Source organism: Nannospalax galili, unplaced genomic scaffold (assembly GCF_000622305.1).
Source record: "Nannospalax galili isolate Female #2095 unplaced genomic scaffold, S.galili_v1.0 scaffold1488, whole genome shotgun sequence".
NCBI lineage: Eukaryota > Metazoa > Chordata > Mammalia > Rodentia > Spalacidae > Nannospalax > Nannospalax galili.
The window spans coordinates 2,516,816-2,525,180 of NW_008358859.1; positions in this window are offsets into that span (position 1 = coordinate 2,516,816).

Genomic DNA, 8,365 nt, shown 5'->3' on the forward strand with positions numbered 1-8,365 from the left:
CTCCAACAGTTCCCAGGTGAGGGCTGGTTCACCACCCGCTTCCCTCGCTCCACTCCGGACCCTTGTCTGATTGAGTTGGCATGGGTCTTGTGCTAGATGCCACCATTGCCACAAGCTCACATGTGCAAGCTTCCAGGGGCCCGAAGGCTTCTGTTTCCCTATGTTCATAGACCAACCCTGGCTCTTGCAATCTTTCTGCCCCTCTTCCTCAGTGGTCCCTGAGCTGCGGCTGGGTGAGGTTAATATAGGAGTCCTTTCAGACTGGCTTTCTTGAGAAGCAGTCCCAGTTGGAGATCATAATGAAGACATTTGTCAGCATGCTGAAGGGAGGGGAGGAAGAAGACCCAGGCGGAGGGGAAAGGTGAGTTGTGACAACCCTTAACAAAGAGAGCTCTTGAAGAGGCGTTCCTTCATGGGCAAGGACCTTTATTCCTCCAGCTCCCATTGGTGAGCCACTGAATGCCGAGTGCTCTTGGACAGAAGAACACACTTTGGACAAGTCAGTTTTCCTGGGCCCAGGCAGCATCCAGTGAAAACGGTCCATTTTTCTGGGGCAGCAGTCCTCCAAGCTTGGGGAATAAGGGTTTAATTCCTCAAAGGAGATCCGGAAGCTCATCACGACAGTGGCCTGCTGCTCCCGTTCTGCTGGGAATCTTACTACGTTTACCTACGTGTTTTGAAACTATGTCATTGGATGCATACAAGTTTAAAATGTAAGGTCTTCTGGGATTAGGAACCTAGTTTAGGGGCCATAGACTCACCTACTGCACAGGAGGCCTGAGCTTGATCCTTCACACCACAGCAGTGCAGCAGTAATAGTAGTATTAACAAAAGAATTATCACATCTTCTGCCGAATCCAGCAGCTTAATGTACTGCCAGCCTCTGCATCCAGCGATGGCCTTTATTTTGAAGTCTTACTTTGTTTGGTATCTCTCCAGCCATGATGACTTTCTTTTGGTTAGAACTTCGGTGTACTTTTTCTGAAAAAAAATTTTATGCTGTTTGTATTTCTTTGAATTGTGGGTCTATATTGTGGAAAGCGCAGAGTTGAATTAAAAGAATAGTTGCTGATAATTTGAGTCTGTTTCCACCATGATGTTCTCCTCGTGCTTTTTATTTGTCTTGATTTTAGGGTTCCTTTTTTTTCTTGATTGTTTTTTCTCGTCTCATGTCCCCAGTTTAGAAGTTCTACCCTCTGTTTCTCTCTCAAAATTATGAAATACTTGATATAGCATCTTTGGTGTCCTGAAAAAAAAGAAACATTTTTTTGTTGTTTTGTTTTGTTTTGTCTTTTTGAGACAGGGTCTCCCTGGAGCCCCAGCTCTCCTGGAACTCACTACATAGACCAGGCTGGTCTCGAACTCACAGAGATCCGCCTGCCTCTGCCTCCCGAGTGCTGGGACTAAAAAGGAACATTTTAAGGACATAGTTGCATGACTCCCCAGGTACAATCTCTAGTGCTGAAAAAAGAGGAGAGGAGAGAGAGGAGACTCCATTGAGATAGGTTGCATTGACAATGCTTTGTGGGCTTAGAATATAGCTCAGTGGTAGAATGCGTGCCTAGCGCTGTAAGACCTAAGTTCAATTCCTAGCATGGGGCAAAAAAGAGAAAAGAACGTGTTAACTCATGTAACAACCTCTAAATTTTCCATATTCTTCTAGAATCTTCATGTTCTTGTCTAGAATTCAAACCCCTCTCTACCACCACTAACTGGGCTTTACTATTGTTTATGTAGTCAATACTTATTTAGAATTAACTATGTCGTTTGTTCACTCTGCTTTCTTGCCACGAAGATACTATTTTAGGGTTAGTTTTTAGCTTCCTATATTTACTTTGAAAACTCCTGTGGAGATGACATCTCGGTTGAAAACTCTTAGCAGTTTTTCTTTGGAAATGTTTTTTTTTTCACTCTCATTCTTTTATTTAAAAAATTTTTATGCCTTTTTATCTTATGTTCGTGTGCGCGTGCGTGCGTGCGTGCGTGTGTGTGTGGGGGGGGGGCACTTGCTACCGTGAGCATGTGGAAGTTGGAGGACAACTTGCACAAGTTGCTTCCTTCTTTCCATCTTGTGGGTCCCAGAGATCAAGTTCAAGTCGTCAGTCAGTCTGGGTGATAAGCGCCTTTACCCACTGAGCCATGTTGCTGGCCCTTGATCCACATTCTTAAAAGACAGTTTTATACGTATATAACTCTAAGTTGACAATTTTTTTTTTCCTTTTTGAGACAGACTCTCCCTGTAGCCCCACCTGGCCTGTAACTCACTTTGTAGACCAGGCTGGCCTTGAACTCACAGAGATCCGCCTGCCTCTGCCTCCCAAGTACTGGGATTAAAGGCGTGCTAAATTGACAATTTTTTCCTTAGAGCTTTAAAAGTATTGCCCCACTGCCTTTGGATTGCTCTGGGACTATTAACTCTTTTCTCTCTGTTGATGCGGTGTATTTACAGTGGGTCCATATAACTTATTTTTATTCTGAAGATTACTGTGCTTTATCAAATAGTTGTTAATCATTACTTTTTAAAAAAAATATTAGCCGGGCGTGGTGGTGCTTGCCTTTAATCCCAGTACTTGGCATCTTTGTGAGTTTGAGGCCTGGTCTACATAGTGAGTTCCAGGACAGCTGGGGCTACAGGGAGACCCTGTCTCAAAAAGACAAAAAAAAATTTTTTTATTTATTATTTTTATTTTATGTGTACGAGTGTACTGCCTGCATGTATGTGAGTGCACCCGTGTGGTGCAATGCCTCAGAGGTCAGAAAAGGGCTTCGGATTCCCCTGGAACTGGAGTCAAGGACGGTTCGCAGCCGCTGTGTGGGTGCTGGGAATCGAACCCAGGTCCTCTGCAAGAGCAGTCAGTGCTCTTAACCGCTGAGCCGTCTCTCCAGCCCCGTGATTACTTTTATTGTCTCTGTTTCCTCTTCCTCCTTCTTACCTTTCCTCTAAGTGTGTTTGGATGAGTATCAGATTCTCTTCCTCTGCCTTTTTCTTATTTTAATCTCCTTAACTCTGGTAGGTTTCCCTTCCTCTCTCTGCCGGGCGTCCGTATAATTTCTTCACATCTGTTTGCAGTGGCTGTTGCTCTCGTCAACTCTCTCTGCTACTGTAATTGAATTTGTAATGTCAATTATATGCCTGAAGTTTTGTGAACTTTTAGCTATTGTATTTGGTTCTATTTAAAATACAGTTAACTCACAACAGTGCTGACAGCATGGACAAATCCCACGAAAGCTCAAGCCCGACACAATACCACCATAGACGTGGGGAAGTGGGTAAGAAACCCCAACCTTATCTGAGAAACTGCTGGCAACTAGTGACTGCTGGGAAGGGGAGATTCAGTCTCACTTAAGGTGAGACTCTCAGTAGGTTGACTAGGCTCCAGGGGATGAGCCCACACCAAAGGGCATTTGGGGACACCAACCTGACTCTACGGCTTTGATAAATATGTATAGAGCACAAAAATTTGGTGAGGAGTTATAAAAGGGGGTACAGATATAGGAGGTGTATTGCATGAAATTTGCAAAAAATTCTATTAAAAGTTAATTTAAAAAGGAAAATATAATTGATTGTTTTGGGTGCTTTCTTTTCCCTCGTTGATTCCCACCCCTTTTTGTTTGAAACAGGGTCCCTCTCTAGCCCAAGCTGACCTGGAACTTAATCTGTAGCCCAGGCTAGCCTTGAACTCATGGAGATCGGACTATCTCAGCCTTCTAAGAGCTGGGATTCCAGGTGTGAGTCACAGTGCCCAGGTTGATACCTTCTTTTATTTTTATTTTTTTTAATATTTGCTTATTATTTTTATTTTATGTGTATGAGTGTATTGCCTGCATGTATGTGAGTGCACCCGTGTCGTGCAATGCCATGGAGGCCAGAAGAGGGCTTAGGATTCCCCTGGAACTGGAGTTAAGAATGGTTCATGGCCGCCATGTGGGTGCTGGGAATTGAACCTGGGTCCTCTGCAAGAGCAGTCAGTGCTCTTAACCGCTGAGCCATCTCTCCAGCCCTGTTGATACCTTCTTTTATTTCTTTAATCATAGTAAATATATTTTATATTTGGTACCTAAGGATTTCAGTACCTGTAACCTTTGTGGGTTGATTTTGCTTTTTCCGTAGTTTTACTTTTAATAACTTCCTTTTTTGTGTTCGTGCTTTTCAATTCGAAGCTTAAGTTATTTGGAAGACATCTTTGAGAATCCAAGGATTTTTTATTTTTTGTTTTGATTTTTAGGTTGATCATCTTTCAAGGGTTTTGGTTGTTGTTTAAACTATTAACCTAGACTCATTATCAAATGGATCACTTGAATAAACTGAATTTTAGGCTTGGAGGTTTTGATTTGTTTTGTTTTTTGTTTTGGTCTTTTTGAGACAGGGTCTCCCTGTAGCTCCAGCTGTCCTGGAACTCACTATGTAGACCAGGCTGGCCTTGAACTCACAGAGATCCGCCTGCCTCTGCCCAGCAGATTTTTTTTTTCTATCACAAATTGTAGTTACTTTTCTGTCGCTGTGATAAAATACCAAGGCAACTTGTCGAAAGAAGCGTTTATCTGGGCTTATGGTTCCAGAGGGAGAGTCCGTCATTGCAAGGGGTGGCATGGTGGCAGGAGGTGGTGGCAGGAGGTGTTGTGGGCAGAAAGCTGAGCACTCACATCACAAGCAGGCACAGGAAGCAGAGTGAACCAGACAGGAAGTGGTAAAGCTATATACTCTGAAAGCACGCCCCGATGACATGCTTCCTCCAGCAAGGCCACACCTCCCCAAAAGTGCCACCAACCGGGACAGAATGTTCAAATCCTATGGAGCCTATGGGAGACATGTCTTGAGACCACCAGGTGATGTGGGTTCTGACCTGAATGAGGGTAGGCTCATGGTAGGGAGTTCTCAGGGGAAACTATTCTTTCCACCACATCCAAGATACGAACAATGAAGTATTCCCTCCATCTTCAGAGAAAACCCTATTCATCTGTTGAAGGGGCTGTCTTCAAGGGTCCAGGCTCACATAGGTTTGCACAGGACGCCCTAGTCTATGCAGGTCCAGCCGGGCTTTATCTCCCTAATCTCCCTGAACTCAACAAACTAAAACCCAAGTCCAGGTATCTGAAGTTTTTCTTAAAGGGCCAGACAGTAAAGACTGTTTTAGGCACTGTGGGCTGTATGGCCCCTGTTGCAATTATTCACCCTGCCATCATAGGGTGAACCCAGTCAGACAGCATATAAATGTGGGGGTGTGGCTGTGTCCGGATAACGCTCTATTTGTACAACTGGGTGGCAAGCCAGGTATGGCACATAGACCATCTTTTGCTGACTGTGCCAGACCACAGGTGGCCGACACCCTCTGGGCAATGCAGCCTCATCATTTTTTTTGCCCATTTGGAGCCATCTTTTCTTCTTGGTCATCTTTTTCTTTTCATTTTTGGGGGTGGGTCTTTTTGAGACAGGGTCTTCCTGTAGCCATAGCTGGCCTGGATTCACTATGAAGACCCGCAGAGACCCACCTGCCTCTGGGATTAAAGGTGTGCGCCATCATGCCCGACTTTCTTTTTCATTTGTCAGCTCAGCCATGCAACTGCAAAGATACTTGAAGATATCTTGCTTACGACTGAGGTGATGTCACCAGGAAGGCTTCTCTGGAGTCTCATCCACCTCTTTGCTGACAGTAGACGTCCAGTTCATCTTATCAGTTCAGATTTTGTCCGGCTCTCAAATTTCCCAGAGGTGTTTCGTGGCCCGATTTACATAAAGTATGGCATCCAGACTTCCCCAGTGGGCACTTGTGCGTTTTTATTCTCTCCGTTTTGTTGGTTTGTTCTGTTTTTGTTTTGAGTCAAGGTCTCACAGCGGAGGCTGGCCTTGAACTCCTGATCCTCCTGCCTCCACCAAGTGCTGAAATGACAGGTGTGTCCTGCCACACCCAGCTTATTCTGAGTTCACCCACCAGTCCAATAACGTCTTCCAACTTCCTTATGTGTACTACGTTTTCAGCTGACCTTGTATATTCATGCTTTCCTGAATAAGCCCTTTGTCTCCCCTCCCTTTTCAAATCCCTGTACTGTCCGTACACAGCTCATCCCAGTGTTTCCCATGGCAACAGTCAAAAGACAACTCTGTCTTCATATCTCACACCAGAAATCATCCATCTTTATTTTAACCTCGAGTCTTGAAGTGGTGGCTTTCCATCCTTCTGCTATGTTCTTCCTTCCTTCCTTCCTTCCTTCCTTCCTTCCTTCCTTCCTTCCTTCCTTCCTTCCTTCCCTCCCTCCCTCCCTTCCTCCTTCCCTCCTTCCTTCCTTCCTTCCTTCCTTCCCTCCTTCCCTCCCTCCCTCCCTCCCTCCCTCCCTGTAGCTCCAGGCTGGCCTCAAACTCAAAGATCTGCCTGCCTCTGCCTCCTGAGTGCTGGAATTAAAGGCGTGTACCACCATGCCCTGCGCTAAGTTCCTTTAAAAAGAAAATTTGTTTTTAGAAGTTCATACATGAGCACTATATTTACATTTCTGTTCCCCTTCCCTTCCTCCCACACACTCTCACTCCCTCTCAAGTTCATGATCTCATCTTAGATTATTATTACATTTACATATGTATATATGTGTGTATAATCTACTGAATTCATTTAGTGGTGCTTGTATGTACATGTGCTTAGGGATGATCACTTGGGATTGGGACAAAAATAAACAGAGAAACATTGGAATTAAATGATACCATACGTCTAACAGACATCTACAGAATATTCCATCCTAAATACCAAAGAATACATGTTCTACTTAGCAGCCCATGGAAGTTTCTGTAATACAGATCATGTGCTGGGACACAAAACAAATCTCAACAAATACAGAAAAACTGAACTAACTCCGTGTATCCCATCTGACCATTAATGTTCTTTATGTCAAAGTTATTTACAAAACTGGTTAAATATTGTAAGTTCACTAAGGTTGAATAACATTCCTCTTTTGAGGTGTAGATGTGTCTTCTTCCTCTCAGAGCAGCTTGTAGAAGATTTTGAATAGAGCAGGTACTTAACTATTTGTAAAATGAACGAATACATAGCTTTTTGAGGGTGTGGGGACAAAGTTCTTATTATTTAGCCCTGGCTGGCCTGGAATGTGATATGTAGACCAGGTTGGCCTTGAACTGAGAGATCCTCCTGCCTCTGCCTCGTAAGTGTTGGGATTAAAGACATGTGCTACTTAACTGGCCCTGACTTACTACTGTTAATATTGACCTTGACCACCTTGCTGAGAAGTATGCAGCCTCCTAAAGCCAATATAAATGTAACTGGTGGTATCCAGGTCAAATATTCTGAACAAAATTTGGAGGTTTTGATTGTCTTGAATCAAACAGAACTAAACGCAAGCATCACAGAAAACTAAGAGACTTTTTACCCTAAAGGCTTTGGTTCCCATTGCACCTAAAAAAATAAGGGGGATTCCAGATGATAAAGGTTCATGGACAGAAGACTCTATAAAACTGTACAACAATCAGGAAACTGTTACATTCATTGCAATTCAAGAATTTAGTATGTTCTAGGAATTCGCTAAATGTCAGGTTAATTTATGTTTGTTTGATTTGAGAGAAAGTCTTGCTAAACATTCCAAGTTGGGCTCAGACTCCAGCTTCAGACTTCTGAGTGCTAAAATTATAGGCATATGTTATCATACCAAAGTTATATAAGATTAATTTCACACAGTGTGTTTCTGGTGATGTTATGAGCTAGGAATTGATGCTAGATCAGAAAGCCTTAAGATATTCTTCTTTAAAGTATTTTAGCATAGGGCTGGGATGTAGCTCACTTGGTTGAGTGCTTGCCTAGCATGCACTGGGTTCGATTCTCCAACACCAGATAAAACTGGTGCATAGCCAGTGAGATGGCTTGACAGATGACACTTGTTGCCAACCCCGACAACACAAGGTCCAACCCCACCTGGTGAAAGACTCCTGAAAGACTCCACATGTGTGCATGTGTGCACGTGTGTGCAAAGTCATTTCCACCCTTCATTTGTACATGTTTTCTTTTAAGTTTTGGTTCAAAAGTTAAAGAGGAATATATATATATAATATATATTATATATATGTAAATCTAATAAACAATTTTTTAAGATATGTGTCGTGATTACATGTGTGTAATCCCAGCACCAGGGAAGTGGATGCAGGAGGATCAGAAATTCCAGATCAACCTCATTTATCTAGTGAGTTTGGGGCTAGCCTGGGCGATATGAAGCCCTAGCTCAAAAAATAAATTTCACATATTATTTGAACTTCAAGCATTTTTATAAGTATCTATATGGAGGTGAGAACATCCATATATGTCTATATGTGAAATGCAACTTTTGATTTTCTAGAATTATTTAGCAAAGAAATGGATTTTATCTAGAAATT